Source organism: Morus notabilis, unplaced genomic scaffold, assembly GCF_000414095.1.
Source record: "Morus notabilis unplaced genomic scaffold, ASM41409v2 Scaffold69, whole genome shotgun sequence".
In the NCBI taxonomy this organism is placed as follows: Eukaryota; Viridiplantae; Streptophyta; class Magnoliopsida; order Rosales; family Moraceae; genus Morus; species Morus notabilis.
Window position 1 is genome coordinate 314,252 of NW_010364208.1, and position 21,519 is coordinate 335,770.

General features: G+C 33.6%; 1 long non-coding RNA gene across 2 annotated transcripts; it reads right to left on the reverse strand.

Moving 5' to 3' along the window:
• Window positions 1–4,814: 4,814 nt before the first annotated feature.
• On the reverse strand, window positions 4,815–10,231 carry LOC21406040. Of its 2 annotated transcripts, XR_002902897.1 has the most exons (5): window positions 10,125–10,231; window positions 9,934–9,976; window positions 6,698–6,764; window positions 5,279–5,566; window positions 4,815–5,124 (listed from the first exon to the last, which is right to left on the reverse strand). It is a non-coding gene; the product is annotated as an uncharacterized LOC21406040 (long non-coding RNA). The 2 variants fall into 2 exon arrangements; XR_002902898.1 differs by lacking the exon at window positions 4,815–5,124 and having other exon boundaries at window positions 5,214–5,566.
• Between the last annotated feature and the right edge of the window lie 11,288 nt (window positions 10,232–21,519).

Genomic DNA, 21,519 nt, shown 5'->3' on the forward strand with positions numbered 1-21,519 from the left:
ACATTACCAATGCTCGCAATATTTTGCTTTGTCATTTTAAGATTGTCACTCCGAAAAATAGTAGAGTTGTCTCGCTTTGTCCTCCTTTAACTCAAAATGACACAAAAACATTTTTTAAACTTATTATGAATGACAATTAATGATGTGAAATTTTTAACAGTTTTAATCATATATGAGCCACATGAATACTTAGTATGTAAGAGTAAGAAAAAATAAACTTTAAATTTATTAAAAAATTAAAGCTCTTTCTTGTTCTAATCCTAAGTGTCGCCTCCTTTGCTTACAATGTCTGCATCACAATCGTATTCTTACATTGTCTTTAACCAACTACTCAGTGTAGCCATGTGATCCACACATGATTAAAACCGTAAAAAATATAAATGTTCAATTGATGAAAGTATTAATTAAATTACAACTTATGATAAGCTCTGGGACAAATTATACCATTTTGAGTTGTAGGAAGCAAAATAAAACAAACGATATTCTTCAAGAACCAAATTTGAATTTAAGTCATAATGAAAAAAAAAAAGTTTGTACTTGATCAATCTATCATCCATAAAACTTTGTTATCTACATGTATTTTTTGATTTCACAATTTAAATGGTAAATGTAGACACAATTGTGTTACAGAAAATTACAAAGTCAAGTAACTAGTTGATGATTGACATCTAGGCGATTCCTCCTTTTACTAGTTTGCCATACCAAAAAAAGCCCAAGGCATGTGGCAATATTTGACTCAGTTAATCAAAATCTGGTGCATTTTTACACATTTAAAATTTACTTTATCCATGATTCTCTGGTGTTGAATGAGGAGACGAGGCATTATTAGTGTGATTTTATAGTTATTCCCTAAATTTTGCAAACCAAAAGGCTCTAGTTTTTTTTTTTTTTTTAAAAAAAAATTAATATGGTCGTCGATAAATAATATATATACACACACGTGTGTGTTTGTCTGTATGTATTGTTCTAACTGCAGTATTAATATGGATATATGTGCTTGTGGAGGGAAAGGGAATTAACATAGTATAGCTTTTTTTTTCTTAAAAAAAAAAAGAAAAAAACCTAGAAGCTTCTCGAAATATAATTTTTAGGACTGCAAGTGAAGCAGACTTAACCTTATATTACCAGTCATATCTTCTTCCCTTTTCCTGCCACACCATTCAGAATATGGAAAACTCTTTTTCTATATGCTATATCCAGTTTTGACTTGTGGAAAATTAAAAAATTAAGCCAATGAGAGTTAATAATTTGGGAAGAAACGAAGAATATTCTTCTTCTTTTTGCTAGCTGGTGTTATTCGCATTATGGTGATTAAAACATATGGGAGTGAATGTGTACATATATATACACACATATATATAATGTATGTGCATATATGGCCACCTTTTAAGTACTTTGGTGCATTTTGCAGTTATAGCTTCACTAGAAAGAATCAAACAAACCAACAATGATATATAAATGCAGCACTGCTTTGCCAAACTGGGTGAAACTTAGGCCCCGTTCAAGTCGTGAATTCAAGTTTTTAATTCGAGTTGAAATGTGATTTTACGTAAAATTTTTTTACTATAACAAAAAAAGTTAGATGTAACTTTTTATGAGAGCTTTTAATTGTAACAAAACTGGAATTGAAAACTCAAATTGGTTAAATAAACAAGGTCTAGTAATCTTCTTAGACGTTAAGTTTTTGAAAAATTCACAGATAAATGAACAAGTTTTTGTTTTTTTTCATAAGTGACTACCATCTCCTATCAAATTGATTAGAGTACTATTATATTATATGATACAGTCAAATTCACATACTGCACATCATACAAAGTAATCTGCATGATATAGTCAAATTCACATTCATATATTACTGTTCATAATGAACTTTATTCTCTTTTTCTCTCTTTTCTTTCACAACTTTCACTATGTGCTTTCGGTTCAGTACATAAATAAACTAATAAGAGATTCACATCCTGCAACTTCTTTTCCCTTGCAGAATGTTTAAAGATATTATACAAGTTATAACGAGGAGCAATGTTATTAGGCACTAGTAGAGCTGCTAATAAAATATAGGTTCCGCAGTTCTATAGGTGAAATTCACTTTTTATTAATAATAGGAATTAACACTGATAGTGTCTCTAAACATTTTTCTATAATGCGTGAATATGTGAAATAATTACATTTCTTGTAACATTTGCTAAAATTGGACTTTACAGTAAAAGGAAAAAAAAAAAAGAAAAAGGAAAAGGACAAATTCGAAGGCTCCATTCTCTTAAACTTGACAATAGTCAAAAGAAAGGTTTTTTTTTTTTTTTTTTTTTTGATAATTGTAGTCAAAAGAAAGTTGCATTCTAGTATTTCACATTAAGGCACTTTTTGTTGTTGTTGTTGTTTTTTTTTTTTTTTTTGTTTTTTTTTTTAATAGAGCACACCTAAAGACAGAATGAGAAAAATAAGTAAGAAGAACGAATTTATAATTTTTAGATTTTCAAGAGAGTGCAAACTACAAATTTTAGCTAAATATAAAAACAGAACAAAAAAAAAAATGGGATGGGACCACCACCTATCTCGGCCATGTGTAGTTCCGCCCCTGGGCACACCCGATCTAAGATCTACTACTGCTTGTTAGGACCACTAGGCTAAGAGAGTGCATTTATAAATCACTAGAAAAGCTTGATTACATCCTCATTCATTTTATTAATTTAAGTTTTTAATTTTAAATTTTTACACTTAAAAGCTTTAAAAAAATATCACATCTAATTTTTTCTACTACAGTTAAAAATTTTTAAAAAATGCATTTCAACTCAAATTAAAAATTCGAATCCGCAAAGCGAACAAGACCTTAGTTACCATGTTTTGGCTATCAACAAACCTCCTTATGTGAAAATACAAAATTGTGCTACTAGTATTCGATGACATGTCTGATACAATATTTTGAAGTTTGAATCACACATTGCTTTTTCTTGGAAAAAAGAAAAACTATTTTTTTTTTCTTGTTTGGAAATAGCTTCATTTCAAACTATAAGCCAAAGAGGTTAAAGAAAAAAAAAATCAATTAGCTGAATCGCGTGCACATAAAACTGAATAGTAATGCAAAACAACATTCCTCAAGCATTAAAGTCCAAGAAAATGATAAGGACATTTTACAAAAAAAACAACTCATTTGAAAAAGAACTTTAGAGAGAGAGAGTTTCACGGCAGGTGGGCCGGCGTGTCACTGGTCCTCTAGTCGCTGTTCTCCATCCGGGGGTTCGTCATTGACCAATCTGCACGCTGCCAAGGTTCATGCCGCCAGAGGAGGAAGTTTGGGCCTAGGTCGAAGTTCGGGTCATTCGTAGGGACAGGGCCAACCATCGCCGATTTGGGTCCGGTTTCGCGGGGGTAAGAGCAGCTGTCGTCCGCAGAGGACGAGGGAGGCTCAATTCGCTGCTGGAACCGGGCTAGGTCACTGAGGGGCCGATGTTGGCTTGGCAAAGGGCTGTTGTCTTGGGTTTGACGGATTTGGTTGCCATTCGGTGTCCATCGGCATTGAGGGGCCCTCCCGTGATGGTGGGAGGGTTCGTGCCGCCGACAGTGGGTGAGAGTGGGTGAATCTGGGACGCCCGAGGGTTTTTCCATAGAAGGGCTTTCGAAGCTCTCCAATGGTCAGGCAGTCGGAGCTGAGTGGCTAGGGCCCGTAGGAGGTTGGCGTGGAGGGAATTCGGCTTCACGGATCGTTGTGGCGGTGGCGCTCAAACTTTGTGTTTTCTATTATTTTTGTGCTCTGTGTTTGGTGTAATAAAGGTGATGGTCTCCCCACCGTCTCTATGTGCTGTGTTTAGTGTTTTTGTATTGTGTGATGGGCTTGGCCTAGAGGATGGTTTTCCCATGCCTCTAGTGTTCGGTGGTGTCTTGCGTCGGGAATGGATCAGGGTGGGGTGTTCTATGATTGTTAGTATCACTGACAGTAAGAGTTTAGCTCCGTTCAGGATTAAGGTTGAGTTTAGCTCCATCGATCAATGCACAGACTCTCAAATGGGTCCTTCAAATATACTTGTATGCCCGATTTTTGGTCCATGGACCTTTGGTTGTACCTCGGCTGTTTTCAGCTCATTTTAATAAAGTTTTTTACCTCCGTTTGGAGGCCTTACTTAACACCCACAACCCCAACCCCCTCCCCCCCCCCCAAAAAAAAAAGAAAATCCAAGAAAATGATCGTTCAAAAGGTAACCCACGTGAGCAAGTGCAAGTCACGGGGCCCAATGAGTAAAGCATGTGCAGATGTTTATTAAGGCTTTTATTCCTCCCACGCTCCCACGTGAGGCCCCCAATGTTTTAGGCACTCAGATTTCATGCCCGTTAGGGGGGACCACTATACTTGTCATTGACATGCCATTGGTATTGCCATTTGCTTCTGATGCATGCCAATGCATCACTGCACCACCCCATAGCCATACTAGTACTGATCCAAAGAACTGTTGCATTTTTTTTTTTTTTTTCACTTTTTTCTTGTAAAAAATTGTGAAAGTAACAACAACCCGGTTTCGAATAAGATCCGGGGTAGGGTACTTCAAAGTTCAGAAGCTGGGGCTATCGCCAATAAGCTGTTTCTACAGGATTATTTTTGAAAAATGCTTGAGATCATCACCACTAATAGAAGGTGGGCTCCATGCTATAGGACCCACCTTCTATTAGTGGATAGTGCTAAGCACCATTAGTGTCATATAGCATTATTCATGCACAAGTGTGAAGGAATGTGGTCCAAGAGAAGAATTTCATGCACATCTAAGGTGAATAAAAGGAAAGACTGAAATACTACAGAAAATTCAATTCTTTCATTAACCCCCAATAGAAGTGTTTAACAATTAATAATGTTTCTAAACAAACTATATGGCTAAAATTGTGCCCAATTCTCTAATTTTAGAGCTCCACAATTCATCTACTTGCAGCACAAATCTGCAGAACATATCAGTGGACAGAAGTTGGCCCTCTTGGTCCTTAATTGGTCCCACTTCTTATAATAATTAAGATTCAAAGCAAACATGAACTTATTGGCCTAAATTATTCAGGAAGAGTGCTCATATCATTTCCTACATTTGTGGGGTTAGTGGGGTCAATTTCTTCATATGCATTCTTTCTAAAGAGGGTCAGCACTTCTTTCTACAATGGAAAAGGAAATAAACCCAACAATTATTTTATTTATTTGCTCATTATAATAAGGTTAAAATAATAACCACGAGCCAGACGAAAGAGAGTTGTATTAATTAATTAAGTAATTAGAAAGCATATAGAAATAAAGCAAAAGATAGCATACATTTTGGAGTCAAAAGTCTTCAAGGAACAGGCCTCTTTGGAGGAAGAAATATGCAAGTGGGCGTGTGGGTGGTGCCAAGAGTGGGTAGAAAAGTGACAAGCCGCGAGAAACGCTCTCGGTCTAACCACTGCTATGCGGGTGGGTAGCTTATCCAAGGAGACTCCTTTCCTTCCCAATTGAACCCAAACAATCAAGCAACGCATCCTCAAGTCAACCCTCGCAATAAACTAGTATTTGTTTTTGAAGGCGGCTCACGGAAGCACCGGTATCTATGGAGAATGACCTGTCCTAAATTTGGGATTGTCAAGATGAGGATGCATCACAAATGAGCGAGTTAAAATAAGAAAATTGATCAATATTCAAGTAAGAGGATGCATTGACTTTATAGCATTATGTGTAGCAATGCCCGCAAGAAAACTAAGAATTGAACAGCAATGACATGGATTAATTAGAAAAAAAAAAGGAAAAAATAAAATAAAAGACAGGCAACATATACTTTTCAATTCAAACTTGCAATAGTAAAACCTAAAGAGAAAGCTATCATATCTAATGTTTTTGTGCCAAAGTTCATACATGAACTACAAATGTTAAAAGCAAGCTTCCTTTGTTGTATTGGTCTTTCTTTCTGCCAAATAGAAAATCTTCATTTATAACACGTTTCCAAGAATCCAATGTACTTTAAAAAAACTCAGAAACAACTAAGATTGATATCTGATATGGAAAGCATGAACAAAAAAATAAGAAAATAAATCTACTGGTCTATCAAAAGAACATGCATCCCATAAAATTAGCGTAGTACCTCTCTTTTCGGGCTCAATGTTTCTATGTCATGCAACACAAACAAAAACAAATGTGATAGAAAACTTTAGAACCTCTTTTAAAGGACACTATTACTTGACACAATATAATAAATCAGAATATTTAATCATCAAGCTTTGCCAGCTCATGTAGGGCCTTCATACGAAATAAAATAGAAAACAGCATCAAGTTTCGTGGAATCTCAATAACCCAAACGGCAAATGAGAATGATAGTCAAATATTTGGTTTATTCTGCCTCTCTTTCTGGCAAAACAAATCATGTCAAAATAATTAAGTAGGGACTTCAAAAAGTCGTTTCTTTCTGAATTCTATTCTACCTAACAGAATGGGTCAACAATGGGCTATTCAAGGACATGAATTATTTGAGTAACCGTGGCCCAGTCTTAACTTTGGCGAAGCTGCAAAGTTCGGCCAAAATCACAAAAGCCTGAACTTCAAAGAGAAAACCTAGGTTACAGCAGCTCTATTAAGGGCTATGCCTTATTCCCATGGTTGAGTTAGATCAAATGGCTGAAGCAAGCTCAATTTATAATCATTAAAAGAAGAAAAAATCAAAGTAATAAAATGTGGTTACCTTTATCAGTGACTTAATAAACTTACTTTTGTTTGGCTATGATCATTTTGTTTCTTCTCCAAAACTATGGCAGCTCAAATCTGGAGCTGATTCCTGCAAGGACACAAGTCTGGCCAAAAGTTAGAGATCATCCCAAGTAATGCATATAATCAGCAATGACAAATATTTATGAGAATGCAAACCATAAGTTGCTTAATTTGAAGTCTAAAACGAAAAATAAACCCTACCAAAAAACTGAGACCAGTAAGAAAGTAGAGAAAAGAAGATCGGAAAAAAGAAGAAAAAAAAAGTGAGATATAAACTAATTGCAACGTAAATGAGTTCAAATCCATCATAATGGCTTATCTATATAGGCAATACAATGTAAATAAGAAACAGTTCCATGATTCATAGGGAACCATTCTTCATGGAAAAGTGGAAAATGACCTTAAGTGGCATCATTTTCGCTGCCCTAAGAGTGCGTAGAAAGTCCCAGCTTTCGAAGAATGCTATGGCACCAAGTATAACATATGCCAACTAAATTTGACATTAAATGTATAACATGGCATTGGAGAATGATCTCTCATTGAGTCACTGGCATAGAAATTTGGCATTGCTTAGGGACACTCTAATGTGTATACAACAGTGGCTTGCGTTTTTGGGTTTATAAACGTACCAAGTACAGTAACCAATAGAGTAAAGTGTGCATCATCAAAGTTTGCATTCATTTAAAAGAGAGGATGAACCGCAATTCATGAATATGGGTCCAGTCCAAACGATTCTGTACATTGCTGTGATCAATACGCAACTAAATAGACTAGTATTTTGAAAATTAAGTGAGAACTGCAACATAAAAATAATAGTCAAAGTTAGTGTGGAACTGCACGATCTATGGATAAAAGCAAGCCAAATAACAATAACAACACAAGAATCCCCACCTTACGATCCCATTGACAAGCCTTATTTGGTTCCTAGCTGAATATAAATCTGTAGTTTTTTAACATATAGAAGCTCTGCTAAGTTGAACAGCACTTGTATCTATTGCTTTCTATGAAAATCAAGTATGCTATATTATTTCAACTTGTAACCCAACAAAATTAAAACCTAAAAAATTTTTGCACTGGCTTCACATTTGTTTCATATATGGAAATAATCCTGGTAACCTGATGCTAAATAGTTAAGACACAGCAAATATTAATACCATTAACCTGGCAGACACAAATTTGAGTTGTGATAGAGGTTGTCTAAGAAGAAGAGAAATAATAAGAATATAAAAACCAGAATAGTGAAAGGTTACAAAATTAAGAGAAAATACAAAGATAAAAAGAGTGCATCTGTGCATGTAATCAAAAGCCCAAGGTTTAGTTAATTAGAATGGAATACATTTACATCAAGGGAACCTATTTAAGAATTATAACAAATTTTCATAGGAAAAAAACATCTCTGCCAAAGTAAAAAAATAAACAAAGATTAAAACTAAACAGGACTTAAGATAGAACAAATTAACACTAAGTGCACTAAAAACCAAGAAAGGATTATAGGAAACTCTTCGAACTATCTTGTTAAGGATAGAGCAAGTTGTCAAGAAAAGAAAACTCTTTCATTCTTACATATTATCGTCAACAACCAAATATCCTCCGGCTCTCCCGCCATATAATCCTACATTGCTCCTTTCTTTTAAAATTTTGCAAACTTATTGGCCCTCATGAATTGCATAATGACATCACAGACGTCCTAGGAAACCTTGTAGACGAACTAAACAATTTCCAATTTTCCTACCCATTGACAGGTTGAACTTGGCCTACGAGAATACCAAAGAGTTTGATATTTGCAAACTGTACATATATCATGACTTTCTACCAAAGCATGGAAAAAAGGGATCAGGATTTACAAGAAAGGATTAATGCCACAAACAGAAACTTATTGAAAATAATGATGCAGTTGAAGTATAGGCCCCATTCGGTATCATTAGTAACTGAAATAGCCCCTTAGTCATCTGAAGCACTGTAAGCACCGTAGCAGACAAATATAGGTAGTTCAAAAATTGCTGTTACTCTCATCTCAAGACCAATCAGAGAGAGAGGATCTTTCAAAACAAAACACAAAAAAAAAAGAAAAAAAAAAAGACCAATCAGAGAAATAAAATGGTTGAAATTCAATTTTTGACCATTCTAAAATTGCTTATAATTACATAAAAATCCATGACTTGATACATGCCACACTGTTTAGGATGTATAACAAGATACAACAGATCATAAAGTAAGGATCTTCCAAGTATATCATCAGAAAAGAAACATGGTTGCTTCCACATGGTAATCACTTAAGGATGAATGCCAAGCAGATTTTCCTAGAAAAAGTGACATCCAAAAAGACTATTGAGTGACTATAAACTTTGTTACTGCAAAAAAATCATTTAAGAATGTTCAAAAGCCGTGTGGGAAAATAATCTATGTGCAGAAAAAAAGGTTAAAATATTTCTGCAATTAGGAAGAACATAGAAAAACAACTAGATGAAACTTCTAATTCTTTGTAACTCACCAACAACTTTAAGCTTCAAAAGCATGGTCAAACAAAAAATCCCATTTGTCCAACTATTGCATCTTTTCGAACTCAAAAACTGTTGGGAGAAGTATTTGCTTTGATGCTTATACATACACTGTTGGGAGAAGTATTTGCTTTGATGCTTATACATACACATATATACAATACAATGCTACACAAAAAGTCCACAAGTGAAAAGAAATTACACCAAATAGAACAAAACACCAGTAAAACCCCATTCTTTAAGAGCCTGTTACATCTTTCTAATTCAAAACACTCAAAGAAAAGGAAGAGTTTTTGAAAACTTCATCAATAGAAGCCCAAACAGAACCTAAATATTTTGGCTTTCTAGAAAGGAGAGCAAAAATCTAATTCCTTTTTCTTATAACCCTGTTTCTCTACATCCAAATGACCCACAAAACTGAAACACCACACTCATGCAAGAAAAAGTATATCAAAATACGATTATAATTTGCTTTGATGCTAAAAGACCAACAACAAAAAGGTACCATTATGATAATTAATTTCATGCTACATTGAGGTTGGAAAGCAATCATATGATTCCATATCTTCTCTGAAATTCTGGGAATAATCGACCAAGAAACAATACTTAAAAAAAGAAAAGTTTAGAAACTACAAAATTCGAGTCAAATTACACGAAAAAAATAGTAATAAAATACTTGCACAACAAAAAGGAAAAAAATGAAATATGAAGAATTAGAGGTGGGAAAGAAAATTTTACCAGAAAAAGGACAAAGCTTGGCGAAGTAACAAAGCTCCATTGGCTAAACAACCAAACAGAATTTTAGGGAGGAAAAAATAAAAAGAAAAAAGAAAAACTTTGTATTCAAACAGTATAGCATGTGCAAAACCCATTTCGACCCCAAAAAAAAGAAAGAAAAAAAAAAACAAAGAGGAAGAAGAAGAAGAAACCTGGAGAAGTGTGCAAATAGTTGTCGTACGGAAATAAATGTGCCATCGTGCAAAAGAAATGTACGGGAAAGAAGAAGACGCCATGAGGATATGGAGAAAAAACGACACTCTAGAGCGAAAAAAAAATGGAGAAAGAAGATGGGACTGGATGGATAAACGAAACGACATGCAGAATAGTAATGTTGAGCTGGCAAGGACATCAGGCACCGCTTATTTCATTAATTTAAATTTTATTAGAGTAAAAAATTTTAAAAAATAACTACATTTAATTTTTTATTATAATAAAAAATTATTATATAATATTACATTTTAATTTAAATTAACAAAGTAAATGAGTCAAATATTTAAAGAGAAGAGGACGTGTCACCTTGAATGAGACGACAAGTGAGATAGATAGAGAACAACAAAAGGGAAATGAGCTAAATAGCATTTACAGAATGATTCATTTACGTGAAATAAACTTGAAAAGATAAAGGTCCGTTCATTTTGTTGATTTGAGTTTAGAATTTGAGTTTTACTACAGTAAAAAGCTCTCATAAATAATCACATCTAATTTTTTTGTTACAGTAAAAAGCTCTCACATAAAATCACATCTCAACTCGAATTAAAAACTCGAATCAGCGAACTAAACGAACCCTACTTAACGAAAATATGCTTAAAAAATGACCTATCTCTCTTGCACACGCACGTGTGATGTGGGCACTTGTCGCTTCGGCAAACGTGACATGCGGTGCGTGGAGAAAATATTGCTTAAAATTAAATTTGAATTTTAAATGAAATAGATTAATTTTATTTTAGGGTATTTTACGTATTTGCCCTTTTAAACTTGTATGATTTTAGCATTTTAACAATTTGTCCCTAACCTTATAATTTTAGCAAGTTGTCCTTTTCAACTTCTAATCCCTTAAAAAAATTTGAACAAATTTAGTAAAATATGGCACATTGTAATAATTTTACAAATTTAGAGGTTTGATTATTAAAATTAAAAATTTAAGGAACAATTTGCTAAATCACAATAAATTCAGGAGCAATTGTGTAAAAACCCTTTAATATAATTTAAGATTCTGAAAGGTGATAACCTTTCCGAAATAGTGTAAAATTCTGAATTTTTGAAATTTAAATTCAAATATTCAGAAAAGTTAGAACCATTTTGATTGGGCAGTAGTTATTTCTAAAGGGTGTAATTAAGGGTTGTCATTTAAATTATAAATAAGAAAAAAAGTGATCAGAAAATTTTATCTGATATACTCGTTTTTCTTTCTTTCTCCAAGAAAACACATTTTCTGTTCTTTACTTTTTTCACTTTTGTTTCACGCAGAAATACACAGAAAGCTATTTCTTGTATAAACTTGTAAACAATCTCAGAGAAGAGGGGGCAAATAATGCTTTAGGAAATCGTATTCACGACGTGTTTCAAATACCCAGATTTCCAACACAAACTTCATGCAAAGGGAAGTTAGAGAAAATCGCTAAAATATGAGAGAAAACAACACTATTGTTCACCTCATATTACAGCTAGCAAAACTACTAAGATCATATGACATATTATATAAATAATTATGAAAAGCTAGCAAAACTAAATTGACAAGTTAAAACAAACGATAATGTAAATTCCCAAGCTTAAATTTTTAGCAAGCGTGCCTAGATCACTCTAAGACTTTGAAAATGACTATTCCAACTCTTTCTAAGCAATTGCATGATTGTCGATCTTCATCAAAGTACCAGATTTAGGCGCTCTCTTATTGACAGAGAATTTGTTTGGTGGATGGTTTTCGGTTCAAATAGTATTTTCTCTCATAAAAATTTGAATTAAAAAATATTGTTTTATTTTGATAAAAATTTGAATAAATTTGAATTCAAGTTTCATGAACTAAACAGGACCAAAATTTTGACCCCTAGCAAGTTGAAATGTAAGATCTAGCCCGGAACCTCCTTGAACTACTTTAAAGAAATGTGAACAGTTTCTGGAGCTGGAAAAATATCATGGACAATGTTTGTGACATGGCTATTCATGATCCGATCACTTTTTATCATTTCAACATGGTTTCCTTCATCAATATTCTCACTATTCTCATATTGACAACAGGAACATCTAGTTTTGTTTTGTTTTTTGTTTTTTTGATTAAGTTGAAAGAGAATTTTGTGATAAGGGGAGCCTCATTTTTAACATTCTACAATTACAAAGCAACCGTTTGATCAACTAAAATTTTGATCAGAAAAAGTCCAACAAAAATAACATTCGATTTTTCTCCTTCGATTTCTGCTCTCACTCTCTCCCTTTTTGCCTCTCTAACTCTATGCTATCTCTGACTCTTTTTTATCTCTAAAATCACTTTCTACTCTGCCTTTAGTAAATTTCCTTCCCACCCACATTGTTTGATTGTTATTTTATTTTTTATTTTTTTGTAACGTTCTATTTCGTTTTTGAAATTTTAGTTTTGCTATTTTTCTTTTATTTTATTTTTGTGTTTCACTTGTTTGGCCGCCACCACTGAAATTTTTGAGAAACGTTGTTATTATCTGATTATCTATGTGATCAATTTGTTGGTTTTTAGGAGGATTTTAAAGTGAGAGTATGATGATGATAATTAATACGATGATGATGATGATTAATTTGATGATTTGATGATGTATTAGGTTTTATGACAAAATATTATGGTGTCGAATTAAAATATTCTTGGATGTTTGAAAATTTTCAGAGTTTCGATTTGTATGATGATGTATGAAATATGAAAATTCTTGCGCGGATGATCTTTTTTAGGGGGGTAACGTTATTCTTTTCAAAGTTGTCTGAAAAATTGTTAGTTTAAAATAAGGTTTTGATGAATTTTTATTCCTAGATATTAAGCATGATCATTGATAAAAATATATGTTAAAAATGTGGTTCCATTTGAAAAAACTTTTAGCTACAAGTGTCTAGACGAAAAAACTTATTTGTAGTAGTATGTTACTATATTACCCTTTAAAATTAAGGGCGTGCAAGTAGTGAACATTAAAGAGCAGGATTTGGTAACATTCGATGATCATTACTTTTGGCATTAACCAAAAATTAAAAAAAAAAAAACTAAAAATTTTATGGCTCCGCTCATGTATGTATAAAAAATAAACGCAATTGAATTAAAATTTATAATTCCACAGAACATTTTTTTTTGGGGGTAGAATTCCAGAGTAATTATCATATATGAGTTCCCCTAAAGCATTCCTAGCTGAGAATATTAAGTATGTTAATACACAATCTTATATGTGTGTATGAGTTCGAATTCACTAAAACTGATTTTATCAGCACATAGAAAAGGGAGCATATATATATGAGGCGCCAAAAATGATGCATGACCCTAAAATCAACATTCGGATTTTATTTAGAATACTATGAAATGTAAGAAGGAAAGTATAATTGTTGTGTGGAAAAATGTTTTTTATTGACGAGAAATTACCGTCAACAATAATATTTATAATATCTTAACGGATTAAATTAATCGGATAATTAGTACTCTCAAGTAAATAATTAACAGATACTTTTCATTTTTTATGTTTGATGTAGCTTTACAATAGATATGATCATAAATAGCCAGATAACAAGACATAAACGAGTCATATGAAAATACATTAAATCTCTATTAAATTTCTCTCTCTCATAGTAGATTTTTGTGATTATTCGAGTATTACTGTGTAATAACCACATACACATATACTATGAGAAATCAAGGTAGTGGAGCATGAAGATCATGTTAATAACTGCAGTATTATGAGTCTGTTTCATGAAGATAAGAGCATGCACCAGTGTTGAATTAAAAATATGACACGACATCACTTTAGATGCTTCCAAACATATACTAGATAGGTTTTTTCTTTCGGAACCAATACTCCCTGGTAATAAAAATTGATAGTTTCATTCTAACGATCAAATTCCTTGATATGATATTCATAATTGTCTACTACATACATAGAGTTAATTGATTGGTGAACATAAAATATACAACCTAGTGAGTAGCGAGACTTTTCTTTTTACCCTACATTTTTATCATTTTATGAGTGGCCTTTTTTCTTTGTCTTGACTGATCAACATATGATCTCTTATCACTCTTATACAGACTGAACAAGGGAACTTAATTAAGAAGTTAATGTTCATTAGCCAAAAAAAAAAAAAGTAAGTTAATTAATATGTTTTGACACCCCAACCAATATATCAAGAATATCCTTCCACCATACCGATAACATCAACATTTAATAAGTGGTCATGAATAAGACAGGTTTTAGCTTTATGACTAATTTTAATCCGAAAACCTTGTTATGCACACTACGCATGTATATAATAAGAGACGAATAAAGGGATTAATTAAGGTGATAATATAACTTATAACCCGATTTGTTAAGTAGTAAGCGACTTCAAGTCAATGCGTACATTCCTAATTAATTTATACAAACAGTCTTCCAGTTAGTGAGATATATTTGATGCAAGTACAATGCAAGTAAGAGGTTCTATGTCTTGGAATTTGGTGGCATAAATTTGAGACGATGCAAACAATGTTAGGGGGGAAAAATAGTAGGATATTTATATTAGTTGTTTCTTGGTCAGATCGTTGGCGAGAAATACTATATGATTACAGAGATTTGGTTAAATGGTGAAGAGAGAAGATAATTTATATCAAAAGACATTATTAACACGTGCTAATTTGATTATCACCCACCGGAAGTTTTTTCACGCATGAAATCCCTCACTTTAATTAATTACAAATAGTTATCTTTTTATTCTGTTTAATTTATGGGAAATTTTCATTTTAAAATTAACAAGTTGCATATATATTATAGTCGTAAATGACCACCAACTACAAAAAAATTTCAACCGCGGATATTAATTGGATCTAACACTGAAGACAAATAAAGCGTATGGGCAAACAAAAGTACTGAGACCCAAGAGAAAAAAAAAATCACTCAACATATACAAAATTGAACGTGACTTAAGCTCGTTAGAAAGAACCACTATAGTCGATGAATAAAATAAGTGACCGAAACCAAACCCCAAATACTGGAGACACAAGCGACACGGCCTAGGAACAACTCTAACCGTAGACCAACACACACCATCGATAATCAATTCAAATGGTGAGACACACAAAAGAAATCAGAATGTGAGAAAACCACACCTATTTTAGAACTCGTAAACATAGCAAAAATAACATAATCTTTATTATAAAAAAAAAAATGAAGATAACATCATCATGAAAGAAGGACATCAACTACCACAACCATCGAACCATCTCCCACCGACGATCAATGGTGCGTCCAAACATCTGAAGAAGATACCTTCCTCCTCTCAATCCGATATCCCTCAACCATGAACCCATCTCACCAAGGCCCGCTCCACCGACTGAGACTCAGACACACCACAGCCGATCGTCTCCATCTCTAACCACGATGCCCTCACACAGAGGTGGTCAATTATATCTTCACCGGCCCCAATGCTCTCTCACCCAAGCAGCTAGTGTTGGGCCTCTTATCTGGTACCATCTCTACAAACGGTAAAGTCTGTCGCCTTACTTTTTTAGACCAAGGCATCACAACTAGCCTAAGGAAGTGTTGGACTCCGACCCTGGCTAATTGGAGAAGGAGGCGGCGGCTCGAGAAAAATAATAGAAACCCTAGTGATTGAAAGAGTGAGAATTTCTAAAGCCACGTTTTTCATGTAGTAGTTAGTCAGAAACATATTACAAATAGTTCTAACGAAGCAAACAAAAACTAATCAAATTGAAGAAGCAAATCTCAAATAAGGGACCACAAAATCAAGACATATATAGAACCTTTTAGAATCCTCTGTAAGTTCTGAAAATCATAACCCACATTTTTTGTAGAACCTTTAGTGGCTCTGTTAATTTATATTATTATCTATTCATTTTTGTTTTTTTAACACTAAATGATACCAATATTTCTATAAATAATTATAGTTCGCTTTTATTTAAGGTGCATGATATAACACTGGAGCTGTAAATATGGTCAGACGAAATGGAACGGTCCGCCCGTCCCACTTCTTTGGCTTGGTGTTGGGACTACAGGTCAAGCTGGACTAGACCTGAGTTTCTAGCCTATAGAAGCTTAACGAGCTTGGCCTGCATAGCCTTTTTTTAAAAGGGAAATATAAGAGAATAGCATAAATTTAAAACTCAAAGAAGCAAATAGCATGTGAACAAAAAAAAATGAAGAAAATAACAGTATCTTTCTCTGAAGATGACGAGCCCCGGCTAAGATCGCGAGGACCGTCATCGGAGAAGACCATCTAAGATTGTCTCCTTTGTCATCCGTGATTGCGAGTTGTCTAAGATCGGCGAAGCTCGTACAAGAGTCGCTGAGATCGGCACCGTCGATTGTAGTATTAGAAATGGTATCTTAAAAGCGTGAGATGTAATATGATTTTAATTATTTATTTAATAAAAGATATTTATTCGTTATATGTGAGAGGATAATATTTAGGGATAATAATCAAAACGATGTTAGTAATGAATGTTAGTAATGAATTTAATTAAAGTTCAGAATCTTTAATTAAAACATTACTAATATAGGTTATTCTCATTTAGAATGGAACGGTATTATCTGCACTGTTAATATGACGAGATATTGAATGAGTGTTTACGCATAATGAGATTATGTGGAACTGGGATACAAACACAATATTAATTTCTAATAATTTTCGTTACGTATAGAAATTCTCTATCGATGGTCATATATGGACGATCTTAATCATAAGTTCTTAGTATACTCCTATTTATGGATTTGTGTCTTTTGATTTACTCGGTACGGATTTCAAGATCCCGAATCCTATTCTTTGTATTTTAGAGACATGATGAAGTAGGTAGTCGGGAATATTATTATATGAGATGGAATCCATTCCTTCTTGAGAAAAAAGTAGATAAATAATTCTCTTGAGGGTTAATTCCATACTTAGACCAATAGGAGCTCCGATTCATGAATTTATTTTATGAATCACTGTTCATTAGACAATCAATGGTACTCAAGGATATAGATGTAATTAGAGAGGTTAACGGATTTCATCCAACTCTAATTATGGATTAATTATGGAGGATTAATCTATATGCACTGATTATATCAAATGGACACTTCACAGTTTATAAGTACTTTATGTTTATAATTATGAGAGTGCAATTCTAAGTTTATAGTGGAGTAACTATTAGAATTAATATAATTAATTAATTAATTAAATTGTTTAATTAATTATTAATTTTATTGGAGCACAAAATTATAGGTCCCTGAGTCCTCGCGTCGTCCTTGTAATTCTACAAGACACTTAAGGCCAAAATGAAAATTTCAGAATATGGAATTCTAAAATAAAACACTCAAGAATAATTAATTGAGAATTAATCATAAATTAAATAATATGATAATTTAAGTTTAAATTTAAATTTGAATTTTAAAACACACATGTGAAGGTGTTCACATAGTGTGAACGCACAACACAATGTGAATCCCTTTGGGATTCAAATTGCTTGCTCCTTATAGTTATCCAATTAACTTATTTGACAAGTTGTTCAATTTGAATTTCAAATTGATTTAAGTTTGACTTAAATTGAAATTTTAATTTAAGTTAAAAATTAGACTGCAGGATAAAATCTTTTCCTAGTTTTTATCTACAAAATTGTGCCTACGACAGGGAGGATATCCTTTAGTGGTGGCCGGCCCTATTGGATAAGGGAGAGAGAATTTTGTTTCAAAATCAAATTTGAAGTGAGAGATAATTAACAAGCTTTACCTTGGAGATAAAGAGAAAACTCCTTCTGGGAGTCTAATTGTTATTCTATAAAATAAGATATTGTAAAAAATTGTGAGATACAATTTTTACTCTCATAAAGCTAAAGTAGCCGAATTTTATAAAGTGAGGAAGAAGTAAATTTTCTCCAAAAATTTCACATCGTGCATGTGTTGGTATTTGTGGAAATCTTGACTGTTCTTGCTAATCCCATTTTGTTTCAGTTGTGTCCACATACACGTCTTCGTAGATTCAAGGAATTGACAAGGAAGATTCGGGTTTTCTAAACTAGCATTGGAGCGAGGAACGTTCGAGGTCAAAGAACACAAGTTATCATCCTGCTTGGTTGCTAGGTATATTTCATAATCCGGTTCTTGATAAATAAATTAATGTGATTAATTTATTCGTACATAAATTAATATAATCTATAGAGTATTTCAAATATTTTATGAAAATTTTTGTTATACACGATCCGCTACTCACGCACTTTCGCATCCGAGATCATTTCAAAAACCAACATGTAGGACATATGTCGTCCTTGATATCGCTATCGGAGATTTCATCCTTCTAGTCCTCTTCGTTCTTTTAGATCTCGCTGAGGCTGCAAACTCTGAGAGCTTTGGGCTGCGACTGTAGATTTTCCCGCAAGTCGCGATCCCGGAAGGCGGCGGCTCACGATCTCCTTCAGCAAGGATATAAAGGTCGACGTTGACGCAGTGCATGCCGACGGTATTTGCGACGGAGTTCGGCTGGAGACGAAAATGTAGAAAAGAAGAGGAACAAGGGTATTTTTGGGTTTTTCAAAAATTTTAATGTAAAATTGATTCTTGATTTCTATTTCCCAAATCCTTGCTATTATTTTTAATTTCTGCTCCTCAAATTACTATTTTGGTCTTTCTCCCTTTTTAAAAAAATAATTCAAAACACATGGGCTATAGGGTCGTCCATATGTTTCTTCAACGTCTCGGCCTAACCCATATCTCTGGCGCACGTGGACCTTGTCGGACGACCCACATTTACAACGATATATATGCTATTAAGAAGTAATTGTAGTAAATTGCATTTATTTTTCAAACGTGTTTGAAGGTAAATGTCATATTTTTTTATTGAAGTAAATAACATATTAACGATGAATATTTCTTTATTAGACATAAATAATTTATTTATTGGTAAATATTAGGAGTAAATAGTTTATTTACTGATAAATAATCTATTTACGCTAGGTAAATAAATATTTAATACTAACTCTACTATTTACTTCAATCTTTTTAAAAAGAAAAAATACTTAAAATACCTTTTGTGTTTTTTTCAAAATATCACTTTCAACTCTCTTATTATACAAATGTTATAAAAATATACTCAAAACACCTCCTAAAGTAATTAAATTTTTGAAAGTACTATGATTACGCTTCACAATTTATATTAAATGCTATTTTAGATATTATTTAAAGAGTCTGTCAAACCTATAAATATATGTGTGTGTAGAGGGTGAATTATATAATTAAATTTGTTTAGAGGGTCAATGGCCGCTTATGGCATCGACCGTGATTGATGAGTCGATTCGAGTTGATAGAGCGCAAGAACAAGAATGTAAAGTGCAAAAAAAAGAATACACATATTTATAGTGGTTCACCTCCAATTTGAAGGTTACGTTTATTGAAGGTTACGTCTATTGTAGGGTTTCGGAGTTTCACTATATCTTGTAAAAAATACAATTACAAAGGTCAAAAAGAGAGAAGAAGATTTAGAGAGAGAATCTAGAGAGAGAGAATTTGGAATATAGGGTCTGTAAATGAAGAATGAGAGGCCCAATTCGTGATCTTCATCCCTTTTTTTATAGGAGAATGCTAGTTTTTCTTTTTCCTTTGAGTTGACTTTCCCTTTCCTTATTTCCTTATTGGCTTGTGGCTAGTTTCCTCTTCTTTATTGATTGGAATCGTGCATTTAATGTGGGAATCGGCTGGATTGAATTTCGTGGCTTTCAAGGAATATTCTTTCCCATTTTATCCACGGTGATCCCCACGAGTCTCCCGTCGTCATGTTTTTCCAGTCGTCTCGAGTCGATTTTGTCTCCAGTCTATTTCAGATGACTTTCTTCTCCAAATGTTGTCCACGTATATGGTGATGATCATGGTGTTAATTTTGACTATAACAATATATATGTATGTATATATGTATATATATTAGTATATGAGAATAAGGATGAGCTTCTTACCCGTGGGTATGGAGGTTATTAAATGAGGGGCGCGGGGTGGGTATAAGTGTTTATATTATCCCTCAAATCGGGTGCAGAGCCAGGCCGGACGGGGGAAGCACTCCCCCAACCAACCCCAACCCAAGATACATATACTTTTATTTTTCTAAAAAATATGATATATATGTATTTCATGTTGCTTCTTGCTACAAACTTGGAGTTTTGTGAACTATGATGCTAAAATGAATAAGCAAGTAATGAAGTTGGTGTGGAGGGAATAAAAAATTAGAGCTTGGTGTTTTTAATGTTTTATTTTGAAGCTACTTTAATATGTTAATTAGGAGTTGCATTGAACTTTTAGAATTTAATTTCTTATGATTTTGAGATTTGATTAGTTATTTTTTAACGTTTGGATTTTCTTTTAACGCTTTGGTTTGTTTTCATGGTATATTAATAGATGTTGAATTTTATATTTAATTTGATGCAATTTATTTTATATGTTAATAATGTCACAAGATTTTTTTAATTGCTAAATAAGAAAGGTATAGAGAAACACTACAACAATTAAGCCCATTTGCGACGAAATTATTTGCGACGACATTTGTTGTCGCAAATAATACTATATTTACGACGACATGTCATCACAAATACCTACCGTTAAATAAAATAATCATGTCGTCACTAATAACTTCAATGTCGTCACAAATAATATTGGCGCGCAAATTTCAATGGCGCGGATTTTTGGTGCCAAGGTAATCTGTTTTTTTGCGACGACAAGTCGTCACTATTTGCGACGACATTTATCGTCGCAAATAGTTTTACCTTATTTGCGATGACATTTTTTACTGTCGTCGCAAATAATATGATTTGACAATAAAGTAGGCGCGGGAAAAAATCATTAGTTGTGACGACTTTAAAATATTTGCGGCGAGAAAATATCGTCGCAAATATTTTTAGTATTTGTGACGACATTTATATTAATTTGCGACGACAATGTCGTCACAAATATTTTAGTATTAGCAACGACATTTTAAATTTATTTGCGACGAATATGTCGTCGCAAATAACTCTGACCTAATATACCCATATTCTTCTTCTTCATTTTCTCCCGACGCTCTCTCTCTCTCTCCTGCAAAATCTCTCTCTCTCTCCTGCAATATATCTCTCTCTGCCTCCTATTCCTGTCGCCGCCACCACCACCGTCGGCCTCTCCTTATCTCTCTTCCCTTCTCTCTCCCCTTGTCTCTCTTCCCTTCTCTCTCCCCTTGTCTCTCTTCCCTTCTTTCTCTCTCTCTCTTCCGAGCGGATCTCTATTCTTCCACTCTCCTTCCGCCGCCACCGCCGGCCCTCCCCTTCCCTCTCTTCCCATATCTCTCTTCCGTTCTTTCCCTGCCGCCCCGGTCCCGCCGCCCTGCCCCTGTCAGGATTGCATAGAGGTGAGTTTT